Source organism: Acinonyx jubatus, chromosome D4, assembly GCF_027475565.1.
Source record: "Acinonyx jubatus isolate Ajub_Pintada_27869175 chromosome D4, VMU_Ajub_asm_v1.0, whole genome shotgun sequence".
In the NCBI taxonomy this organism is placed as follows: Eukaryota; Metazoa; Chordata; class Mammalia; order Carnivora; family Felidae; genus Acinonyx; species Acinonyx jubatus.
In genome coordinates, this window is record NC_069391.1 from 47,401,271 (window position 1) to 47,428,246 (window position 26,976).

Consider the following 26,976-nt stretch of genomic DNA (forward strand, 5'->3'; position numbering starts at 1 on the left):
CCAAAATCAAGAGTCAGATGCTCAACCGACTGAGCCACCCAGGTGCCCAAGATTTCATATATATATATATATATATACAGACACATGTATATATATATATATACACACACACACATATACATACATATGTATATATGTCTACATATATACATACATATATATGTATATATATGTTTCTATGTGCATGTGTATGTGCACATATATATGTATTTATGTATGTGCATATGTATTTACATATAGCCTGTATTTTCATAATTTATATATGTGTATATGTATGGTGTGTGTATACATATAGATGCTGTCAATAGAATTCTATTCACAAAATGGCTTAAAGGCTATCACAGTAGTAATGAACACCCCTAGTGCCCAGATATTAATCTCAAATACCATTCCTCAATAAGGGAACCAAAAATCCTAGTTTCCTTGACACCAGACTTCATTTAACTGCTCAAACTAAAACTTTTTAATTAACTTTTAAAATGAATAGCCATTACTAATGATTAAAGATCTCCAAATGCTCTCCATGTTTTTTTGAAAGGTATATAAAGACCCTCAACCTTTAATACTTTAACATCAAATCAAATTCCTAGAGTACTTTGGCAAATAACTTATTAAAATCCTTAAAGAACCTTATTTTATCATTTGAAACAGAAATAAGCTGTTGATATGAGTTTACTGGGTTTGGGGATAGCAAAAATGTCAGAATGCTAGAAGACATAAAACTCTGTCTATATCTATGTCACCAAAGAAACTATTTAGGAAATTAACTTGTAAATAGAGTAGTCTTAATGTGGAAAACACATCTATCTTTTGCTTCAACAAACTTTTCCTAATTAGATAGAAGTTATTCAGGAAGATCTCTGATCTACGAGTTAAGTCAAAGGTTTGTCATTAATGCTTCTTCTAACCTCCTTGAGAATAACTAAGTGAACATTTTTTTTTCATCTAAGACAGTTGACCATATAAGGAGAGTTGTACACCTTTGTTCACTCCAGGCGACCTCCTGTTTTGCATCCTATTTCACTTGATTTAACTTTTTGGCACTAAACCTACAGTTTTGGTCCCAGTAATAGTTAGCAGACTTAGCAGACTAGCCGATTGTAAAGAGTGGCTTACCATAAACATGGTCTTAGCGTGTTCTTCTTTTAATGAGGTGTGACCTTGGGTTCCTTCATGGGACTTAGGTTCAGATGGCATCAGGAAGCAGCCCTAACTCGTCAGCAAATGACTCAGCCTGCTTCCTACTGATAAGGCCAATGAAGAAAGGAGTGGCCAAAGCCCCAAGGGGGGGAAACCCCTAATTGGGACGGACCCAAGACACCATCCTAGGCAGTTAAACCTATAGTCTACCCGGGATCTGACTACAGTCAGTTCGCCAGCCAGTCAGCGTGGGTGTCCTGAAAACTCAAAACAGGAAAGACACCTGGATTTCATTCAGGTCTACTAGTTCATTCTTCAGAGATCAAAAGTGAGGCGAAGCGAATTGCCCAAGACTAAACAAAACAGTGGCACACCTGGGACTAAAACTCTAATCTTTGGTCTAGGTTCCAGAATTTTCTCTGGAACAGAATTTGTGTAATGCTGATCTTTTATGTAAGCTGCTTTAATCAGCTGATGGATATAATGTACACAAGTTATTAAATGTATATAAAGGAATTGTTGAGGTAAAATTGCCTATTTTTGAAAAACATTACAGATGAAAACAAAGGCAAGTGATGTATTGTAAAGGAAATGAACAAAAATGCTTAAAGCATGGCGCGTTAGCGCTGAAAACATACTGAAAGATTGTCTGCTTCAACGATTTTACAAGGAGTTTTTGTTACTGCTGTGTGGGGCGGGGGGAGTGGTGGTTATGTTTTTGGGGGGGAAGGGGAGAGTGTTTTGTTGTTTTGGTTTTGCTTGTTTAGTTCGCTTTAAACAGCGCCCCCTGAGGAACCTTTTTCATTCCCAGGGACTCAATCCGTTTGAAAAGCCGCATCTACTTCAGCCCCGGGTTTTCTTTCAAGGGAACTGAAGGCCAGACACCGAGGTCTTTCCGTGAGAAGCAGAGACGTTACTTAATGAAGTAACGGAATAAAAATACTGTCTTCATCCGTTCTTACTAGGCTGCAAAGGGAGACGGAGAGAAAGGGGAGGAAGTGGGGAGGGGCATCTATCCTCTGTGCCCCTTGCCCGGAACCGTGTGTTGCGTCCGGAACCGTGTGTTGCGTCCGGCCCCGGGCCAGACCCGCAAGCCCAGAGGCCGAGCCGGCGCGGACGCGCAGCCACACAGCGCCAGGGACGCCGCGGCCTCCTGGAGACTGGGAGGAGGTAGGAGGTGGCCGGAAGGCTGGAGATCCGCTCCGCTGCTCGGGTGGGAGGAGGAGCGCAGCAAGGTGCGGGCTCATTCAAGAAGCCAACATCTGGAGAGTGAATGCAATACTGCGGGAGGCTGCAAAAGCAGAAGATCGCGTCCCTGCGGGGATGTAGTTTACGGTCAAGTTGGATCGCTTGGGGGGGGGGGGGGGGCGCGCGCGCGCGCGCGCGTGCGCGCGCGAGCGGGACGGGGGTTGGGGGGCGCTAAGAAAGAAGCCCCAGAGGCAAATTCTTAGGAGAATTTTGTTGAGCTAGTCCAGAACTAGTTGGTATATATGGATATCCTGCTAAACTGATAAGACACAATGCAATCTTCAAAGGTCTTTTTGCAAAAGATGTCTGCCCGTTACGAGGGTTTCAGAAATACCAGCCTGCGTCACAATTGCTTTGGATGATGAATTAAAATGCCTTAGATCCAAATGTTAATCTTGATCCTGGGGACCGTGAGAATCTAGCTTGGTGCTCCGATTTAGTAAATAACTATGGAAGTTAGTTACATGAAAATCATAAGATGGCAGGGTCATTAAAAAACCCATCAGGCTCAGCACCTTTTTTCCCCAAAGTTAAATATTTAAAACAGTCAAAGCAGACATTTATTTAACTTAAAGTTAATACCTTCTCAGGTATATTAATGACTCATTAATCGCTTATTTCACACAACACATTTTCACTGACTACCATGTTCAAAGTAATGAAGGACAATCTACCAAGGAAAGAGAATAGTAGACAGCCCATTAACTTGTAAATCAATGCACCATTATAGGCCAAAGTGGAGATAAAAGTTTAGTGTGTGAAAAAAAAAAAAGCTTACTGTGTGATAAAGAAGTTTAGTATCTGATAAAGTTACTATCAAAAAAATTAATAAGGAAAGGAAAGGTTATCCCTTAATATGATATGAAAATGAAATAATTGGCAAAAGTCCTCTTTGTGCTTTTCATCACACCATACTCCTAAAGTTAATTCAGAGAGAATGAAGGATAAAGTATTTTTAAAAATCATAAATCGACAGAGGTAAATTTGGTATATATTTACTATTTGAGAATGGGAAAGACTAAGTAAAATCTTTGAAAGAAATAACAATAAAAGCCATTGATAGGCTTGACTGTAAAAATGTAAAAGTTCTTCAGGAAAAAACGAATGAAATTAGAAGAAAAAGAAAAATATTTACCAACATAAGACACACAAAATGTTTATATCTTCACTATAGACAAAATATTAACAACTCAGTGAGATGAGCCCTGAAAGAGAAAGTTGGTCACACATTATAATAGGCAAAAACTTACAGTTATGGATATAAACATTTGAAAAAATATTTCAAAAAACACTGAAACATAATTCATTCTCACAGAAAGTTAAAAGAAAAAAAGAAAACATGTAGTATTTCATACATCAATTTATCAAAAAGATTGCATTTTAGTATTTCATGCTAATGAAGTTGAATTAAAATTAGTGCTCATTTTCTGGAAAAGGAAAATAATTTCTGAGGGATAATTAAGCAATAGATACTAAAAAGCTTACAAGTATTCATACTCCTGAACACAGTAATTCCATTTTAGGGACATATGCCATGGAGTAGTCATAGATTCACACAAAGATTTTTAAAAATAATAATTGTTGCTCAATGGCTTGGGAAATGCATAAAATAAAATGTAAATTGTAAAAAGTAGGTTACAATAGCCGCACCAAAGACTGCAGGAAATATTCCAGGATATTGAACGGTCATCACTGGGTCATGAAATTATGATTGATTTTCCAACATTTTTATAAGGAACATGAATTACTTTCATAACCAGAAAAATAAATATTATAAAATGGAAAGCAATGCAAAAGAACAAAAATAATCTATCCAACATTCTCAGGAAGCCAACTACTATAAAAATCAAAAAGGAAAAACTTTTAGGGGCACCCGGTTGGCTCAGTCGGTTAAGTATCTGACTCTTGGTTTTGGCTCAGGTTGTTTTCTCAGTTGGTGAGATCGAGCCCCACATTAGGCTCTGGGCTGACAGCTTGGGATTCTCTCTCCCTCTCTCTCTTTCTCTCTCTCTTTCAAAATAAATAAATAAAAACTAAAAAAAAATTTTTTTTAAATAGCAAAACTTTTAAATTGACTCTCTAAAGTATTATGCAACTTAAAACTAAGGATTTTTTGAGCTTAATCCCGGAGACAATAATTATTTTTACCATAATAGATCACAAGTCTGTCATCACCATCATCATATATTATTAGTATGTTCCTTCAAATAAGTGGCTTTTATGATTTCTAGTGACATTTCACATTATTTTTGCATAATTATAACACAGGGAACTTATTGTTAAAATATGAGATAATGATGTAAATTTGAATATATTGACTATATTAAAATTGTGAATTGGCTATATGAAATATATATTGAATATATTAAAATTGTTAATTTTGTTAAGTTGTGATAATGGCATGGTTTGTACATAAAACAGTCTTTTAATTAGCAATGCATACTGAAGTATTTATGGGCAAAATGACACAATGTCTGGAATTTGCTTAAGTGCTCTAGGCCCTCCTCACACACAAAAGTGAGGGTCAAAATGAAACAAGATTGCAAAAATATGTATAACCCTTGAAGCTGGATGATCGGTTCATGAGAACTTATACATTTTTCTCTACTTTTGTGTATGCTCTAGATTTTTCACAATTAAAATTTTTTAAAAGGCCAATGGAATAGTTTGGGTAGCTACCAATAAATACTTTTCTCAGATAGGAAAGAACATCATCCAAAAGAAATCTGACAGAATGACACATTTGAAGGCAGCAGAATCTTTCCTCAGTACTTTGTATCTTGTTCAAGTGTAAAATACCACTTGCTTCTGAGTTGCCTCCCCTCCACATCCCCCATGTTCTTCTCCTCTCTATTAAAAATGTTTGCCACTACATGAATACTAGCAGTGGGTCAGGCCCATGGTGAAAATGTTTTAAAATCTCAACCTAAATGCGGTGTAACATATTTTTTAAAACCATGTTCTCTAATTTATATATTTTTAATAAGTAATAGAAGCATATTACCCCATTTCTATTTTTTAAATAAGTCAACATCCCCATCAGTTATAAATGGAAATAAAAATGTCTTTGTGGGGCGCCTGGGTGGCTCAGTCGGTTAAGTGTCCGACTTGAGCTCAGGTCATGACCTCACGGCTCATGTGTTCGAGCCCCGGGTCGGGCTCTGTGCTGACAGCTCAGAGCCTGGAGGCTGCTTCTGTTTCTGTGTCTTCCTCTCTCTCTGCCCCTCCCCCACTCACACTCTGTCTCTCTCCTCAAAAATAAATAATTAAAAAAAATTTTTTTAATGTATTTGTATAACTGTTGCCAATGTCAATCTGCAAAAAAGTACCATCCCCAGAATTGGCCCTACTGTGCTATATTCGGTAAAGTGTTCCTTATTGCTAGAGCAGGGAGCAAAGTTTGGGAGGACCATTAAGATGAGATGGACTGCTGTAGATCTCTTGTGTTCTTCCAATTTTTTTCTTTTCCCCCGCTATAGATTTCAGATGGGAGGTAGTACAGAAACATATTATTACAGAAAATGAAACCTCTTACTTATGAAAATCTTTCATCACTTTAAAACCGATATGAGACTTCCTCCATATGGCCGAGCGGACTCTGTCCCAGAGTCTTTAGTTGGCCTGTTTTAGTGGTGACATGCAAACACAATGGGACTTGAGGCCATCAGGTTTCTTTGATTCTAACACATCCTCATAGTCCTTACCCATCTCTGAACTTCTGGCTCGGTGACCCATTCCCATCCTTGGCTGCCGCACCACCATAGGTCTTAATGTTTATAAGTTTTTCCCCTTCTGCAGTTTCCCCCCAAAGGCCTTGATTTACCATGCTTTCGGTTATTCCCTTTTGCCTTAACTTTAGTTCCAATGCGTTCTACATGCCCGCCTCCAAGTTTTTTTTAGCTTTCCTACTTCCCTGCCCCTCCTCCAGCCACTCAAACCACAACCCAATATAACTCAACATAAGTATCTGATGCTCCCAGGGCTACGGGCTTGTGATATCGCATCTACCAGCCCTAAGCACTTGATTCTCACAACATGTCGCTTTGAAAAGTATTATAAAAGATATGCTGATAATACGTATTCTCTTGGGGTGTTTTGACCATCACCTTGGTCAGAAGGAAAGGATGTGGGCTTCATGTACAGTTGTGGGAAAAATGACACATATATTTTGAAAGTAGGACTTTCCTCATACTCGCTCAATGCAGATACTGCTTCCTGGTAATAAGGAAAATGAGTAAAAACTTAAACTTGAGGCTAAAACCAAAAGCTTCATTTGAGTCAGTATTTTCTAATTTGCCAGAAACAAATCTTACACCAGAAAAGTGGACCAGACTGAAAAAGAACTTTACTTTGAATTTCACTTAATGTCCCTCAGTGTGCATTTAAACATTGTGTAACTGAAAATATTTTCTTTTCAACTCTTCATCTATTCCATGAAACACCTTTTTACTGTGGACTACTCTAGTCAATACAACCAACATTGCCTAGGCATCGGTTATGTTCAGAATACTGAAAATATAAATGTGTCATAATAATCAGAGCTCAGTTATTGAGTGCCTACTCTGTGCACGGCAAGTGTTGTGTATTATTTAACCCTAATGGCAAAAGTCTGAGGCAGAGGGCCTATTCTTTTCAACTACTAAACTGAAAATTCCTTCTCAAGCTAAAAACTTTAGAGATCGAAGTTTAGAGATACTCTAAAGTATTATCAAAAAAATGAGTTACATTTTTAAACGAAAAAATGACATAAGAAACACATACAGGCTGGAGGCAAAGGTACTGAAGACCATCTCCCACTTATGCAGAGTCTGAGTTCACAATGGGCCTTACCATTGACGTCCTACTATAAGAGTTTCATTGTTTGTTAGCATTTCTTCCAGGAGATGGGAAGGTGTGGGGATAAGAGGAGAAAGGAGAGAAAAATAGAATTAAATTTTTTCAGCTGCTCTGGGGAGAAGTTGGTTAAGGGATAATTGGAAATGACTGGTTTGGTCAAGATTTTGAATTCACCATAATCTCCAAGATGCAGATATATACATATATATATATATATATATATATATATATATACACACTATATACATATACAACCTATATATATATATACACACACACACACCTATATATATATACACCTATATGTATATATATACACACACCTATATATATATATACCTATATATATATACACACACACCTATATATATATACACCTATATATATATACTTATATATATATCAAAGTTGGAAATTAAGCTAGAAAGCATTCACTTTTGGCCACCTATAAAAACTAAAGGCTTTCTCTACATTGTCCCATTTAGTAATTACAACTATACGACGTAGTAGGTTTTCACATTCCTATTTTATAGATAAGGAAACCAAGTCCCACAAAGATAAAGTAATGTGTTGACGCATCAAAATTGTGATATCTCAGGGGTGGGTAGCTGAGAAGCCTCGAGGAAAAATTGAGTTTTGAGCTCAGGTAGGTATGAGTTCAAATTAGAGCTCTGATACATTCTCGCTATGTAACCTTGGACCAATTCCTTAACCTGTCTGAACTTCTGTTAACTATAAAATGGAGAGAATAATGCCTATTACATAGAAATACTGTAATAATTAAATGAGGTAATATATGTGAGGTAGATGATAGTTCTTCAATTGATAGTTTGAAATGATAGTACAGATTATATTTCTTCAGATTCCTACCCAATGTGATTAATGTAATAAAGGGAGAATCTAGGTCTGTCTCACTTGGGCCACGAATTTCCCCCAAATGGCAGTCGCTGTGCCCTAGAGTCAAAATGTAGAGAATGACAGAAAATAGGATGAAGTATATATGAGGTATGGCCAAAATAAGGAGGGCCAGAGAGAGCTATTCATATTGAATGATACCATATCAAAGTTTCTTTCATTTCAAACAACGTAAACCACATTTTGAAAGGAATTTATTGGAAAGATATGGGATGAAGTACCTCACAAAACCAAAAAGAAAAAAAAGAAAAAAATGAGACTTCTCACACAATGACTGCCTCACCAGTCATAAAGGCAGGTTGGATAATCTCTTCAGATACTGCATGGCAATGAAGCCTCCAATCATTTTCCCTTCTTAAGACATTCCCTAGGATACAGGATCCTGGGAGAGAGTGTCAGCCTATGTTGGGTCACATACCTGCTCCTTGGTTAGTCACCTTGAGTGGTAGTCTGGTACACTTCAAATGACAGGTCCTAATTGGGAAGGCATGATTCACCAGGGAAAATTGGGGCCCTGTTAGAGAAGGAGTATGGACAGGTGAAAACAACTGGGTCTACAACAAAGTATATGTGGGTGGTGTGAGAAAACGCACAGGAGGAAACCTCTTTTATATCATTGATCAAAATGTTTTACAAATGTTCCTTTACCTGGGGGTTCCATGACAGTGTGGACTTCTTGAGGGCTAGGGGCTACTTTGAATATTTGTCCTCAGTGTTGGTCACACAGAGAGCTCTCAATAAATCTTAGACTCACAGAAATTTCCTAATTCACCGCACAAGTGTCACCATGGAACCATTATTGGTTGGATCCCATAAACAAAGGAAGAATATTCATTTACACAAATGCTGCATATAGATGAGTAATAGTCAGGATGAGAGGATGAATCTAAATAAATTTGCTAAAAATTATAATAAAGTTAATAAATAATTTAATAACAAATTAGTTAAAAGTTCACATTTCATTCTCTAGAATTTGTGAGTAATATAAGTGAGAAAGACTGGGGCTCCTGGGTAGCTCAGTTGATTAAACGTCTAACTTCGGCTCAGGTCATAATCTCACGTTTCATGAGTTCGGGTCCCGTGTTCAGCTCTGTGCTGACACCTGGGAGCCTGGAGCTTGCTTTGGATTCTGTGTCTCCCTCTCTCTCTGCCCCTCCCCCCCTCACACTCTGTCTCTCTCTCCCTCAAAAAATAAATAAACATTAAAAATGTTTTAAATATATATATGAGAAAGAAAAAGATCTTAAAAGTCTGGTAACCAACAATAACAACTTTTATTGTGTACGTTGATATGCACAATAAATTTATTCTTGGCTAGTTTTAAAAAAAAGTTGAAATTTCATTTAAAGAACGAATGTGATGCATCCAGAAAGAGGCTGTTCCTTTACTTCCATCCATGGAGAGGTGATGACATCCTTTATCAACTACCACTCCCCAACAACCTGCAACTCTGAGTTGTTTTCTCACAGGAGCATGTGTGTATATTGATTTTCTCACACCTCTTGCCCATTCCCCTTAGTGAGTAAGACGATATTTCAGAGGGTTAGAGACATAGTTTAAAATGTTGGGATGCAGTCTAAAACATGGGCCTTAAAACTATATGGTTCATGTGGGAATCCAACTCATGTTTATTGGCCTTGGACACTAGTAACTGATAATAAATGACTTGCCTTTGGGGATGTTTGTTTTTTAAAACCTGATAGGAATGAGTTTTAGAGTCAGAGTTTAAATGAAAATTTATAAATACTATCGGAAATTGTTATGATTATTTTTATTTCAAATAATCACAAAGTGATCTTTAACTTTCATGTAATTAAATAATGAGTCCATTTTTCTAAGAAAGTAGAATTTTTTCTTGTCAACTTTAGATGATCCGTATTGAGTGTGGGACCATTATAGGTTGGTGTATTTAGCATCATGGCTCCAAAATGTATAGGAAAAGACTTTAAAAACTAGAAAGCAGGAAGAAAACTCTCCCTTTTCTGTCATCAAACAAGATTGTTAGCAAGCTTCCAGAATCCATCCCAATACCCCTTTTCTTCTTTCTTCTTTCCACCTGGTCATTGGGGTTTGAAACATTGCCTTGTAAAAAGAAAAGACTGTTCATTAGAAATGGAGGCATTCCTTTTTTCTAAGTGGAAAATCTCAATTAATCTGCAAACCATGAATTTAATGGGGTTCCACAATATGTCAACAGTGAAGCTAAAGGGTATTTAGCCGTTATCACAAAGTTGTGAATGAAAGGATCGTGTGATAATTGGGAAAAAAAAAGGAAAGTGTTCAAATAATGGTACTTGTCACCTTGAATTTCGGGGCGGGGGGGCAGCTATAAAATGCTCTTGCTACTTTATGCCTCCCTTCAAGTGTGAAGCAGGTAAGGAGAGGGGCCCTCTTTCTTACTGATTGCAGCCCTAAAGTAGAAATGGTCAATTGACTTTGCTTAAACTAACAAAGTCACCTCTCAACTAAGGGTAACATCATAAATTCTTTCTGTCAGCAACGGTTAATTTTAATGTGTCAATCTGGGTAGGGTGTGGTCTCCAGTTGTTTGGCCAACCACCAATCCAGATGTGATACTGTGAAGCTATTTCTTAGATGTGATTAATGTTTAATCAGTAGACTTTGAGTAAAGCAGATTACCCTCCATGATGTGGGTGAGTTTTGTCCAATCAGTTGAAGGCCTTAAGAGCAAGGACTGAGGTTTGGGGATATATATAGAAACATATGCTATTGATCTGTGTCTCTGGAGAACCCTGACTTCTACAACATCTTAGAGTGTTTTCAAGGTTTTCAGAAGTGCAAAGTAAGTGACTCTCCTTTTAACATTTAAAATAGTTTGAATAGATGATTTTCTTCTGATTTCATATTTTATAAATCTATAAATAGTGCCACATTTTCTCTCACTTCCTTGTTTAAAACCCACAAATGGCTTCCCAGCACCCCCCCCCCCCCAATCCTTAGCATGGTCTACAAGATCCTGTGCAACCTGCCTCAGATAAAAGGTTCATCTAAGAAGATTACTGGCACGAGGTATGTGCCCAAATCACTTCTTCCTGTTGGGTATGAACAATCAGTGGAACAAGGGATGCCTCAGTCTGTTCCTAGTGAGCACAGAATTAGAGCACTTAGGCATAGATGCTCTTAACAGCCTCAGTGGAATATCTGAGTGGATTGTCCTATCACTTGCTAGAGATTTCTGTCCAGACAATAGGGGCCTGGCCTCAGACACAGACTGCTGTCTACTCTGAGAACTGCTAACTGCCCAGTGACAAGGCTTTACTCATGGGCACTCATTTCTCCGGACTCCATGTCCGTAACTCTTATCGGTTTTGACAATACAACATTCCTATAGGTGGGTTGCAATACTACTGTCCTGTTTTCCTAGGGTACACATGCTGACCACTTTGATGGAAACTGAGAAACATCCTAGTTGCCTATTAATTAATGGAAAGGACATCTTTGTCTCATTAGCAGCACATTTAAAAATCTATCTCTTAGGTTATTGCCACGGAAGTTACCTTACGTCTACTTTGGATCTGTTTTTATTTTCTTCAGTTTGAGTGAGAAATGTTTTCTAACACAGTCCTTATGTAATCTGAGGGTATTGTTCCCTTGTGGGATTTAGAGCGCCCTGTGCACTGATTAGGTGGTCTCATTCCTGAGTAATATGGCCATGTGGTTTGTCCCTATCTTTGAGTCATTCAGCACCCTGTCCTAAACCTGTCTAATAACACTCTGTTGTCAAAATATTGGAAGAACTTAGATTATTCCATTCAAACCCCTCAATAAGCATGGTGCAGTGCTTACTTTTTGGGAGATATGCTGATAAAATGTCCCATAACAGAAGCAGAGATCTATAGAAATTTCGGAATAAAAACTAGTAATAAAATGAATGTGTGGAAAGTTGCAACTACACCCACAGCCATCAGGGCTGCTACCATATCTCAGGGCTATACCACACACACACACACACACACACACACACACACCCTCACCATCACCACCATCACACCAACAACAAAAAAGGATAAGGAAAAGGGACAAATATCACATAATCTTAATCAATTATAATCACAGGAGGAAACCCTGACCTAATTAAGCAAAATCTGAATTGTGTGGCTGTAAGTGTTAAATGTATCAACAGAAGGAAGAAGGACCTTGAAAAAGAGAAGTAAAAAAGCAAGAAGTGGTCAGTGTATCTCATGTATCATCCAAGGGGAAGTACCTTGAATCTTGAGCTTGGAAATTCCATTTTTCTAGGCAGATAATAAAGGTAATAGCTTCCACCCATATAGTTCCTACCCTGTGCCAGGCAAAATTCTAAGCAATATGCATTCACTAACCCATTTACTATGCATAGCAGCCCATACGTAAGTACTGCTCTTCTCCCCGTTTTCAGAAAAGGAAAACTGAGGCACAAAAGATTTATTTATTTCGCTGGCTCAAAACCAAGAGTAGAGCTGGACTTGAATCTAGATAACCTGTCCCCAGGATCAGTTCTCCAATATTAGAAGAGTAAAACTGGAAAAGACTGCTTCCCTTTCTATTTAGGAAGCAAGAAGAGAAAAGTAGCATTTGTTGGGCAACTGCTAATTTCTTAAGATCATGCCCGGAGGTTTATATACATTACGTTGGAAACAACCACATGAATCAAACCATCTGCTCCCTATTTTATAGAGGTAAAATCTAAGCCTCAGAGAGGTCCCTGGAGAATCAAGTACTTTCTCGGGATTACCAAGAACTTGTCAAAATCAAAGCCAGTATTGGTTTCCTTTCATTCATCTTGAAACTAAGCAACAAACACGTTTAGAATATATTAAACGGACCCTGGCAAGAACAGACTTTGGCTCATCTGTTTTTCTGTTATGGACCAGTTGATAACACACACACACACACACACACACACACACACACACACACGAGAACAACAAAAACAGGAAGTTTTAGTTCGGCTGTCTCCTGAATTGGTCAAATTTTGTCAAGCATGGCTTAATTTAGTAGATTCCATTCTACTGACTACGTGTTGTGTTTAATGAAAAAGATGTCTCAGAATCTGCAGAATTGAGCACATTTTAAATCACTCCAATTGTTTGGTTAACAGCACAAAAACTTGTTTAGGTGTAGGAAAGAGATATAATCAAAGTTACAATAGAAGTCAAAGCTGGAGCCAGGATTAGCATCCCATGAATCTCTTCAAGTATAACGACTTATCCAGCGACATTTCTTTTAAACAAATTTACATTTTCTTTTATTTTTTTTTAATTTTTTTTAACGTTTATTTATTTTTGAGACAGAGAGAGAAAGAGCATGAATGGGGGAGGGTCAGAGAGAGAGAGGGAGACACAGAATCTGAAACAGGCTCCAGGCTCTGAGCTGTCAGCCCAGAGCCCGACGCGGGCCTTGAACTCACAAACCTCAAGATCATGACCTGAGCCCAAGTCGGACGCTTAACCGACTGAGCCACCCAGGCGCCCCTACATTTTCTTTTAGGATAAAAGTAGTGGATCTTCTAGAAGGGTCTATGGAAAATAAAGATAAAACTTGCAAGACTCTAAAGCTCACTATCCTATGGTGATCATGTTAATATCTGAGGCAGAGATGGTATTTTATGATGCATTCATTTTAGGTAATATTTAGATCACACCACTATATATACATTTCTGGATCTTTTTCAGTTAATATTTTATTCAGAATATTGTCCTATGTTATTAAATATTTTTTGAAATTTAAAGACTGCACAATATTTATAGCATAGATATACCATAGGATATCTTCCACTGTTGGACCTTTATGTTGTTACCAGCTTGCACTGTAATGAACCAATGTGGATAAAGGTAGCAGGAGCATTGACACATTCCTCTGAAAATTGATAAATAAGGGAAAGAATCAAGATGTCTTTCCAGCATGAACTGTTTCAGAGTAATCAAACTGTTGGAGAGGGAGTGTTTCTGTATAAAAAGTTTCCAGTTAATGCAAGAGGTAGAATTAGAAAAATACCATTTTGTAAATTCTAATGAAATAATGGATCTAGGCAATAGTCATTAATAAATGTTATAACTAAAAATTATATAAAAAGTCAATAGGGACTTTGATAAAAGAGGGCTCATCAGAACCTACAAATCTTAGCGTCACTGAAAGTGGGGCAACCAGAAATTATGTGCATGCTGTTATAATATAACAGGAAGTACAAAACACCACACATACAGTATTCTTGCCAAAAAATAAAACTGAAAATGAGCCTGTCTGTAATCAAGCCTCACTCTAAGTACTAGTTTACAGGAAATAAGAAAGAAAAAGAAAAACATTAAATGATACCATGAGGCAGACATCAGCTAAATCTAGAATGTATGACATTCTACAGGACAAATGACCTAGTTTATTTATCAAATAAATAACAGGAGAAAGAGAAAGGGGAAGGAACTGTTATACATTAACTTAAGAGACGTAATATCAACATGTGCAATGTGCAGACCTTTTTGAGATTCTAATGTGAGCAAAGCAATTATTAAAAGACATTCTTTAGTCAATGAAGAAATGTGAACATCAATCTGTTTAATACCCTAGACTTAGTAGCGGCCTTTGAACTTTTTAAAGCTTTTATCATACAGAAGTTTTCACAAATAAAATAAGAGGTCTTGCATTCGCTTTTAGCATAGTCCTGGAGACAGAAAGCACACAGAAACAGATGAAATAAGAGTGGAGAAATATTAATAATTTCTGAAGTCAGGTAGTGGCTACATAGAGACTGACTGTCATATTCTCTCTACTTTAATATTAGTGCAAAATTTTCCATATAAAAAGCTTTCCTAAAATACAGAAATAAAAATCTTTGCATATATATAACACATATATATGCACAGACACACACACACATATACACATAAAGCTATATATATATATATATAATTTATATATACATTGATATATATATATATTTCTGTGATATATATATACATTATATTTTGAATTTTTTACTAAAACCACAGAGTATATTCCCAGAAAGAGAATTATGAGGTCAGAAGGTACAAATTTATTTGAAGTTTTTAAAAAAAATTTTTAAGTGCTTTTAAGAAGGTTTGTGCCAACTTGTAACCCAACCAATATGTGTCCATCTCATGAGACCATTACCAAAATGGAATATACATTTTGAAACATTCATTCTATTTTGGTAGAGAAAGGCTATCTTGTTTGAATTGATGCTTTTCTTAGAAAATGAGTTGAAATCTTTTCATTAAAATTAGTCACTTATATGTTGTCTTCACTGAATTTTTCTGGTTATACTTTTTATCTATTTTTTATTTCAGTCTTAGTGATTTTTGTCTTTGATCTGTAAGAACTTTTTATATATTAAAAAGGACTGCCTTTCTTAGTCTGATGTCAAATATTTTCCCATTTGTTGATTGATTTTCATTTTGTTTATTTATGACTATTCAAAAATCAATTTTTATGTACTCAAATCTATAGACATTTGTGCTTTCATTGTTTTTATGCTTAAAAATTCCTGTTCTCTCCTTAGATGAGGTAAATATTCATGTTCTTATACTTTTTTAAATGATTGTTTGCATTAAAAAATTTTTTTTTAATGTTTATTTATTTTTGAGAGACAGAAAGACAGAGCATGAGCTCTGAGCAGAGAGAGTGGGAGACACAAATAATCTGAAGCAAGCTCCAGGCTCTGAGCTGTCAGCACAGAGCCCGACATGGGGCTCAAACTCATGAACCATGAGATCATGACCTGAGCCGAAGCCAGAGGCTTAACCTACTGAGCCACCCACATGCCCCTTAAATGACTATTTACATTTTAACCCATCTGGATTTCATCTTGGTGTGTGGTTTATGGTGTCAACTGGGATCTTTATTATTTTTCAAATAGTAAGGCAATCATTTTTCTGTTTCCTTTTTAAGGTTTAAAATACTTCCTGGCACATCATAAAGTTCTCAATATACTCTTGTATATTTCTGACTTTCTCAATAACAAGGCACCCTCTTACTAGTGAATTTTGTGCCTACACCATATGATTAGGATTCTGTACCTGGTGAATAGAAATATTTGCAAGTGGCATATCCAATAAAGGGTTAGTATCCAAAATATATAAAGAACTGATACATCTCAGCATCAAAAAACCTAAATAACCCAATTTCAAGAGGGGCAGAAGACATGAACAGAAATTTCTCCAAAGAACATCCAGATGGCCAATAGACATGTGAAAAGATGCTCAACATCACTCATTATCAGGGAAATGCAGGCCAAAACCACAATGGGATATCCTATCATACCTATCAGAATGGCTAATGCCAAAATACATAAGAAACAACAAATGTTGGCAGGGATGTGGAGAAAAAGGAAAACTTGTGCACTGTTGGCGGGAATGCAAACTGGTGCAGCCAGTGTGGAAAACAGTATGGAGGCTCCTCAAAAAATTAAAATTAATCACCATATGATCCAGTAATTCCACCACGGGGTATATGCCCAAAGAACATGAAAACATTAAGTTGAAAAGATATTCGCACCCCTGTTTACTGCAGCATTATTTATAATAGTCAAATTATGGAAGCAACCCAGTGTCCATTAATAGAGAGGAATAGATAAAGAAGATGTGGTAGATATGTTTAATGGAAGATTACTCAGCCATAAAAAGGAACGAAATCTTGCCATCTGCAACAACATGGATAGAGGGGGAGGGTATAATGCTAAGTGAAACACGTCAGTCAGAGGAAGACAAATGCCGTATGATTTCACCCCTATGCGGAATTTAAGAAACAAAAATAAACAAAGAAAAAAAAGGCACAAGTAAAAAACCCGACTCTTAACTAGGTGGGTGGGGAGATGGGTGAAACAGGTGGAGGAAGAGTACACATACCGTGATGAGCACTGAGTCATGTAGAGAAGTGTTGAATCACTAGATTTTACACCTGAAACTACCATAGCACCACATGTTAATTATACCGTAATTAGAATTTCAAAAATAAGAATAAAAAATAAAAATTACTCTTTTGAAAAAAGAGATAGGGTTGTTAAACGAGGATAGGAACTTAGAGAAACAAGGAGAGGGCAAGAGATTACTACAGCACGAACAACAGATTCATATCTGTATCATCTATATCACTAGATACAGAATACCAAAAACAGCTATACAAAATGTGTGCTCTAAAACAGCAATGCCCCTAAGTTGGTGTCCACAGATTCAGAATGTGATTTTATTTATTTACTGGCTGTGTGTTCTTGGACAAAGTACTCAACTTCTCTGATACTTCACTGCAAAACCAAGATAATATCTATACCGTGAGGTTCTTACAAGGTTCAAATGTAGGTGAGAGATAGCTGAGAAATTCTTGTAAGACATAAAATGGTGTATTTTTTTATTTTTTAAACAGAAATGTTGTTAATGCCCAGGATACTATAAAATAAACCAACCAATTAATTGGGAAGATGCTAGAAATGTTTGCCATGTCTTTTTCAGTAATTTCTGTTGTAAAGATGTCCACTTTTGGGACAAATGGGTATTATGTAACCTGCCAGCTATGCTGAAGGGAGTTAAAAACACACACAAAACGTCTTGTTTAAGTTCCGGCATCATTAAGAGAATTAAAAATTTTGCAGTTGACTCCAATTCTATTTGGTCAACTTGGCTGAAGTGTATGATAGACTAAAATCTAACTTCATGACTCTGCGTCTTTTGGCCACTACGAACATGGCTTCACCAGCACACTGAGGAACCAAGAATAGAAGAGAAAAAATCCCCACCAGAGCTGTAAACAGATGGAGCAGAAACAGAGTCATCCTTAAAAATACCTCAGCAAGTAAGCATTGTATGAACTCTCTTCTCTGCTATCAGAAGCTGTGATCTGTACCTTTAAAAAGATGGAACCAGCACTCACCAGTGCAGCTAGGAGGACTGAAACACAGCTGAAAACACACTTGGGGAAGCAGCCAAGCTTCCAGCAGTAATCTCGAGTGCTTGCTTTCTTTCCCTCCTCCTGCTTTAGCAACTTTGCGGCTACCTACGGCTGAGCACCCCGCCGTCCTTCTCCTTCTTGTCAATCCTCGGTTTTCCCCCATGTTGGCTTCTCTTCTCTTCTCTTCTGCCCATCTGGGTTCTGCCTCCTCACTGGCTTCCCAAACTTCTGCTGTCCTCACTTGGTGTGGCTGGCTTCCTCCCTCTGTCAACCAGCCCCAGCATGGGGAACAGAAGGGGGAGCAAACTTTCAATCAATATACTTGATGAGAAGAACTGAATTTCAAGTGAAGAAAGAAAAAAAAATGTGCTACTAAAATGGTAAAAGATGTCAGGCTCAAAATAGAAGACTGCAACCTTAGGGCAACCACAGCCATAAAGTTATACAAAGGCTGAATCCTCGTGGAACATAGATTCCCTGACTGCTCACGTTTGCATTTCTCTTAGATCAAAGAAGTCTGAGTGGAAAGAATATATGTTGAAATGAAACAGGTACGAATAACTTCTCAGCCCAGCTTGGGTTCTTTCACTTTTAGTCATGAAATCTCCGGAGGGATTTATTAGTCTTTGCATGAAAGCAATTGAAAGAAGAAAAGAATAGCATAAAGGCTGTATCTATATAAGAGTGTGAACTATCCTGGAAATCCGTATAAGATCCAATACTTAAATTTAATTCATCCAATGTGTTCCCTGTTGATCTAGATTCATACCTACATGTGTAAGATTGAGTTGAATGTAAACAAACTCATCCTTTGCATCCTACTGTAAAACCACCAAGCACAAAACAGAGCCCCAAATTGACTACAGTCCAAACAAAGCCATACCCTTTCTCCTTATACTTAAGTCTTGAAGTTAGAAGCACTTAATTATATTTCTTTCTAATTTCTCAAACTCCTATGAAATGCCTACCATGTGATGATAAGCACAGCCAGGCATTTGCCCATACATTTTCTCACTTAAACCACATAAGAACCGTAGCATTATTATTTTGAATTCACAGAAGAATATAAAGCTGAGACAGATCAGGCAGCTGTAATGAGCAGAACTAAAATGTTAGCTCAGGTCCTCTGATTCTAAGATCTTTGCATAGCTTAGCTTTCCTTTCCTAAAATCCTTGCTAAATTTAGTCAGTAACTGGGTATAACATTTTCTCACCATTAATAATAGCAAACAGAGAAAGTATCATGATAGAGTGTGCTTTAAAGTGTAAAATTGTTTTCCCTTCTATTTAATATTGGATTGAGGATTTTCAAGTAGAAAAAAAGACCAAAATCCAATCATTCTCATTAACATGTAAAAACAGAGTGAAGGCAAAAACCCAGACTCTAAAGATAAACAGAAATTCCTGAGAACAAACTCTGGCTCTGTGTGTACTTACTATCTCTGTTTCTCTGGGTAAGTCACTTCACCTCTCAGAACCTTGGCTTCCTCATCGACAACATGAAAATATAATTCCCGCAGAGTGGTGAATCAAGGTTTAAATCAAATATCACATAATTACCGTAATACGTATCCAAAAAATCATAGCTGGTAAAGTATACTTTCAGGCTTTTAGGAGCAAATTAACTGATTTGCAGGAGGAAGATGAATCAAATTAAAAAGGGGCGGCGCTTGGGTGGCTCACTTAGGTGAGTGTGGGACTCTTGATTTCAGCTTAGTCATGATCCCAGCATCATGAGATCGAGCCCCAAGTCAGGCTCCATGCTGAGTGTGGAACCTGCTTAAGATTCTCTTTCTCTCTCTCTCTCTCTCTCTCTCTCTCTCTCTTTCCCTCTGTCCCTTCCCTCTGTTCTCTGTCTCTATCTCTCTCTAAAATTAAAAATAATACTAAAAATTAGAAGAAGTAAGGGGTGCCTGGGTGGCTCAGTCTCTTTAAGCTCCCAACTTTGGCCCACATCACAATCTCATGGTTCCTGAGTTCAAGGCCCTATGCTGACAGCTCAGAGCCTGGAACCTGCTTTGGATTCTGTCTTCCTCCCTCTCTGCCCCTCTCACGCTCATGCTCTGTCTCTCTCTCTCTCTCTCTCTCTCTCAAAAATAAATAAATGCTAAAAAAATTTTATTTAAAAAATCGGAATAAATACATACATTCACATACATAATACTATATTATATATGTGTGTGCATCTGTGTAAATTAGGAGAATATACATGATATTTTTTAATATCATGATAATTGCAGCCTTGGGATCAATCAAACGTGCCGTACAAAGTTGCAGCTTTGTCTGCTCGGCCTCCTCAGCCCAGGTCCTTCTCTTCCTTCAGTCTTGCCATGCCCACTTCATGGCTCTCTTCCAATTCAGGTCAAGATTTGACCTCTTCTCCCTTTTCTATCCTAGCTGCTGCCTAACCTTCCCACGCATGCAGCTCAGCTGGGGAGGTGACAAGGGACCAAGTTCCCTCTGCACCCAACAACAGTTAACTGGCACCTACAAGGCATGGAACTAATATGGTTACATTTACAGATCGTTTGGGATTAGTTGTGACATTACAACACCTTGTCCCACTCCAAGCCCCATACACAAAACACCATATGCCACCGTTGTCAACAATTTCATCTTGGTTAATTTATGTTTGACTCTTGCGTTTTCTTCACCTGGCCTTCCAAATGGCCCTTCAGCCTGCCTGCCTATACCCTGAAAGATAGGGAAATAATTTATTCTTAAAGATGCATCATATTTAATATTTTGATAACTCTGAAAAATTCCTTTCTCATACTAGGCCAGAGTCATCTTTTGGATAATATTAATGTATAGGTCTTCTTCTCGTTAATGATCCTTAAAAAAAAAATCTTATTTAATCCCTTTTCTATAAAGTCAGCTTTTCTGATGAGTTCCTATATAAGTCAAGATGTACCACAAGGGCATTATCCTAAGTGAAAGATGCCGATCTCAAAAGATTATATACAGTATGATTCCATTTATATGACATTCTGAAAAAAAAAAAGCAAAACTATAAGGACAGAAACCATATCAATGGTAGCCAGGGGCTGGGATCTGGGGAGAGAGGTTGGCATCAGTATGTGACCACAGGGAGGTGCACGAGGGAATTCTTTTGAAATTGTTCTGCATCCTATTGTGCTGGTATGTTCATGGTTACAATAAGCTTTGCATGTATTAGAACTCATAGAACTGTTTACAAAATAAAGGTGAATATTACTATCTGTAATTTAAAAAATTTTTTTAATGTTTATTTATTTTTGAGAGAGAGAGCAGAGCAGGGGAGGGGCAGAGACAGAGGGAGACACAGAATCTGAAGCAGGCTCCAGGCTCCAGGCTGTCAGCACAGAGCTGGATGCGGGGCTCAAACTCACGAACAGTGAGATCATGACCTGGCTGAAGTTGGATGCTTAATCGACTGAGCCACCCAGGCGCCCCACTATCTGTAATTTTTTTTAAAAATTACGTTTATTGATCTCTTACTGTATGCCAGGTGCTTATCATAATTCTTTCATTTTAATCTTCACGATAACCCCATGAGATAGGTAGCATTATTATCACCCCCTTTCTCCAAGTAAAGAAACAGAGAGAGAGAGAGAGAGAGAGAGAGAGCGGTTAACTAACTTGCCCAAGGTCATAAAACTTGATAAAGACTGAGCTTGGATTTAACCCATGTAGTCTGACTCCAGAACTGAATATCTAGTCTGTCCTATGCTGTCTCTGAAAGAAAGTGAAAACGAGCTTCGCTTATTCTCTGTCAATGAAGCCACATGACCTATTTAAGGAGTAGAACATCACACAAAACTTCATCAACACAATTAGCTTGCAATTGGCAATTAGCATGCCACCAAGACAAACATATTTCTGGGCCACAAAAAGTCTTCACTGCTTTTTTAATAACTAATATTTCAACTCTGCATTTTCCCATTTTCTTTGCAATAAAATGTCTTGTTACTATACTAAATAAATTGTAAAATCAACTTTCTAATGCCTATGTACACTGGGAGTAAAATCTTTCCTTAACTGTCCCTTAAGAAATCCTGGTTCAGGGCGCCTGGGTGGCGCAGTCGGTTAAGCGTCCAACTTCAGCCAGGTCACGATCTCGCGGTCCAGGAGTTCGAGCCCCGCGTCGGGCTCTGGGCTGATGGCTCAGAGCCTGGAGCCTGTTTCCGATTCTGTGTCTCCCTCTCTCTCTGCCCCTCCCCCGTTCATGCTCTGTCTCTCTCTGTCCCAAAAATAAATAAACGTTGAAAAAAAAAAGAAAAAAAAAAGAAATCCTGGTTCTGATGTAAAGAAAATGGAATATATCTGTTGGAAGCTCAAATAGTTTAAAATTTCAAAAATCTCATTCCACTCCTTCTCCCTCCCCACTTCCCCAAAGCTAAATCCTTCCGGATATTTTTTAGAACTAAAACCTCTTAGTAATGAGACAAGCAGATAAATACACCCACGTTGGGTGCCTTGTGGTCATTCTTACACATTCACTTGGGTTTCTCAGTGCCTGCATTCTATATCCCCACAAACTCCAGCCAGATCACTTTGCAAAAATAAAGCCATCACTGCAGAAGTGGAGCGTGGCATGCCTCAAATTCAGTAGCAGCAGCAGCTGCAATGACAAAACAAAGGGAAAGAATTATGACGGCTTTGAAAAACAAGCATTGCAAAGGATGTCTTGGTAAGGGCAATCTTGAGATAATCCAGGTTGCTTACTTTGGATGCAAAAAGTTGGTGCCAGAAAATCTGCTTCTGGATTTTTAGTGTTCAAAACTTGCTCCTGTTGGATTTAATCCCTTCAGTGCTATCCCCAAGACAGATGACAAATGCAGTCACGTATGTGTTTGCCCATCTCCAGGCAACGTCTGGAGACCTGAGGTCTCTGTGACATTTCTGCCTGGGACCACCTTCCCTGAAATATTCAAGAGCTCAGCGAAGCTATTTTCAGCCTACCACCATTTCAGCTACCAAACAGCTGAAGTCTAAAGCCCCTTACTATTCAGAGACAGTTCTTCTAATCGATTCTATACCTTATGCAACCTACAATTAAGTTTCATGAAAAGTCACATCAGAAAAGGAACCAAAGAGAGATTTGTGGACTCTAGCTGGTTGTTGGGGTCCAACTGTCCTGGCCCCATTCATCATTCTATCATTTGCCATCAGTGCAACACAAGATACATTATTGAATTCTCTGGTGACCTTTCTTCCATAAAAGTGCTTTAGCCATATTTATGTTTCAGGGCTCCCTTAGAATAAAATAAGATGATGCTGACCTAAAAAAGTTCTTGCCACGTACCAGGCTCTCTGTAAGGGATCATTATAATTACAATCAAGGAAAGAAATCCCACGGATGGAACAGTGTTCATCTATGGCCATTTGCAGCTTTATTTCACAATGTTTCCTTAGGCAAATTTGCCTACTCCCTTCCTCGATATCAAGTTTGATCTTGTTACAAACTCCTGGGTTTTTCAGTGTTAATTATTAGTTACCAGCACATCTCTCATGGAATACAATGGCTTTTGGTTTATGAAATCAGGCTTGCTAGAGAAATATTTAAGGGATCTGAAATGTCTTTGCAACCTGATGCAGCTAGCAGGGAGATTGCACAATTGTAATTCACAGGCGCAAGCACACACGCCCACACACCCAGGAAATGTGGGGGTTCTTGTGGAAATCAGTAGCTTATCTATTATGTGCACTCCGGAGCTATAAACAAGACCATGTGAGGACTCAGCTAGAATGCTTCCTCTGAGTCAGTATTAAACAAACTTCCGAACTGTTAGGAAGGAAATAAAGCCACCGTACCCCAAAAGACATCCAAGACAGAGAGCCAGGGATCATGGGAGTTGTATTTAATATTCTGCCACAGACAGATACAATCATTCACGTTTTTAATGAAAACAAAATGTTGCTTAATAAACAAAAGCTAGCATGAATTAGAATAAATTATAAGATCCACGTGGAGTGCCCTATCAGAAATTTGCACGACCTATGTGGAGTGGCAGGATTTTTTAAAAGCTTTGATGTTCTATTCCATGAGAATGCTAACACAACTTTCTATTTGACGATAATAATATTGGTCTCTAATACAGTGTGTTGGCTCAGAATGAATCAGAGACAAAGATCTCATCAGTGGTGGGGAAAAAAAAAAAAACAACACCAGAAAATCATAGATTCTCACAGACCGCGTAGCATGATGCAGTGGAAAAGACACAGGCTTTGAAATCAGGGGTGTTCCAACTCTGTTTTCTAGTGCTGTGATCTTGGGCAAGTTACATTTCCTTACGGAGATTCCATTTTCTCGCCTGTAAGGTCATGACATTGATGAATCTCTTGTTAAGAACAAAGCGGATATTTGATGAGTAAGCATTTTGACAAATACAAACAGCTATACGATTATGGAACATTACAATTCACTGCTTTATCCTACAAATGTCCTCATATCAACTAAAACAGAGTTATAAATCAAGTTCAGAACGCCCTGGAATTGTTGTTGCTTGAGGTAAATAATGAATTCTAAAGATTACATCCCTTTTGGGCCTTACAACATTTTGGGGTTTAGAAAGGAAAAAAGGTGGAAATCACCTATAACTGGAAATCTGAAGTTATAGCTGAATCCAGAGACTCCAGCTCTTACTTATATATAATTCTATTTCTGAGTTTTAGAAGACTGAATACAGAAATCATCAATCATAAAATAAGAGGAAATAGTTAAAGCTCTTTAATCCTTACCAATGTCCACAAAATAGGATGTTTTATTAAGTGTTGTCTGGGTGCTCAGACAGTAAAGGACATTACCATTTCCGGCAACCCAAAGCTTGACCTCACACTTGGACTTCTGAAGGTAAACTTCCTGAGAGGAAATTAAATACAGAGAACCTCTTCCAGTTTGAGTTACCAAAAACACTGTAAGAAACATTTAGACTAAATTAATTTTTAAAATTTTGCCCTCAAAATATTAAATCCAACTGAAAAGTCCGTGTTTTTTAATTTAGAATAGGAAGTGAAATCAAAATCAAAGATGTCCAAAATGTCCGTTTCTTCTTGCCTATGTCCCTATAAAAATATGCCCTAAAGTAAGATGAGCGTTCTTCCTTCTTTCCCTATAATATTTTTACTTAAACCTAATCTCCAAGCCTTAAAAATGAAAACATTTGACCAAAAGGAAAAGAAAGAAGAACTCTAACATTCATAATTTACGTACGTGACTTATGTAAATCACATCAAATATGAAACTTATCCACCCTATTTTCATTACTCAAGAGACCCCGGGTCATTCAGGCTTGCTTTCTTCTCTAAGGTATGGTGCACCTTCTGGGTTCAATGGACACTTTGAAAGGTCAAACAGAGTCCATCCTTCAGGCAGATGAAACACTGTTCTATTTTTAAAAGACCTCTAGAGAAGGAAATTCCACAAGCTTCCCCAGCTACACATTCCAGTGTCTATCAAATCGCACCGTCTGAAAATTTTTCCTTTTCTCTTATCTAAATCCCTCATTCTGTAATTTAAGCCTGTTGCCTCCTGTCTGGTCCCTGATGGAGATAGTCATCATCCTTCATAGATCAGCCTTCTCGCACGAGGCTCTTTTCAAATTCTGCAAGCCAGAAACCACTTTATTTCCAACTGTCTTTGTCACAGCTCTTAAGTGATCGCTGTTACTCACCTGTTATTTTCTGCCAAGTTTTCTTCCTTCAACCCTGTATTCAATTCATTTGTCCCTTAAAAATAATACTTTTAAAAAGCAAAGGAAATGAAAATTATCTGGTAACTTTATTACACTAAGCGACCTATTTTTGATTTTCTTTGTTCTTGCCCTCCTCCATACACATTCACACATCATCGTAACTGCACTGTGTACTGAATTTCGTCAAAGTTTTAAAATCTCTCCTTTAGTTTCACAACCCAAAGCATGTGGAGGGTGAGCTAGTTTATTGTCATAACTTTAACAAAGCTGGTACAAAGTTCATGAAGAATTTCCTCCTTCATTCAATAAAATTAAATGATGGATTACATAGTGCTGCAGCACCGTTAGGTTCTAAGGACTCAAAACATTTAGCATTGTCCTTGCCCACACACCAGTCATAGCAGGACACACAACCAACTAATTAGAATGAAAAAGTTCCTGTGTAAATGATTCCTGCATCTACCTATACTGTGCAAACTTCGGTTGATTGAGAGAGCAGGACCTCAGAAGAGGGCTGACCCTGCAGAAGCCAGGAGTGGAAAGTCAGATATTTGAGAGGGACTCCTACCATCTACTGGGAGATCAGATCATCTAAGGACAGAATTCTCAGTGATACCCAGAATTCATACTTCCCTGCCTTCAAATTGGTAGTTTTCTCTTTCAGGAATGTTCCTCCTCTCCTGGCCCATGTATCTCTTCCAGATAATTCATTGTTCAAGACTCAGATCTAGGAATACTTGACTCAAGAAGCTGTACCTAATACCCTAGACTGAGTTGGCTTTTTCTCTTCAGGGCTTCCACAGCATCTTCTGCATGTAGGAGCAGAGATTTCTTGGGTGGGGACTATGTCTGATCCATCTTTTAACCGCTCATGCTCACATAGCTTCTGCCATCTGAGTGGCTTACTAAATGAGTGAAATAAATATAAAGAGGTATTTAGTAGAGAATGAAGTCACTTCAAATTGGGTAGATAAGAATAGCTTTCATAGAGGAGTTGACACTTGTGTTAGATCCTGAAGGACGGTAAGGATTGGGGCATGCAAATTTAGGACAAATGCTTTTCTAAAGAATTGTGGGAACAAAGGAGCATAGCAAAATAGAATGTTTGGAGAACAGTTCAGGGCTCCCTTCAGCAGCACGTATACTAAAATTGGAGAACAGTTCAGTTTGGCTGGAATATAGGGTCTATGGTGGGGAGATTTTTTTTTTTAAACACAAACAAAAAAATGGAGTGTATTTAGCCTAAAGAATCTGTTTTTATCCT

General features: G+C 37.8%; 1 long non-coding RNA gene across 1 annotated transcript in view; it reads right to left on the reverse strand.

Moving 5' to 3' along the window:
- The window catches only part of LOC106986393 (uncharacterized), a 161,527-nt gene that overhangs the window by 18,610 nt on the left and 115,941 nt on the right, over positions 1-26,976 (reverse strand). Inside the window, exon 12 of the long non-coding RNA XR_008291165.1 lies at positions 18,019-18,300. This is a non-coding gene — a long non-coding RNA (uncharacterized LOC106986393). The remainder of the gene's footprint in view (positions 1-18,018; positions 18,301-26,976) is intronic.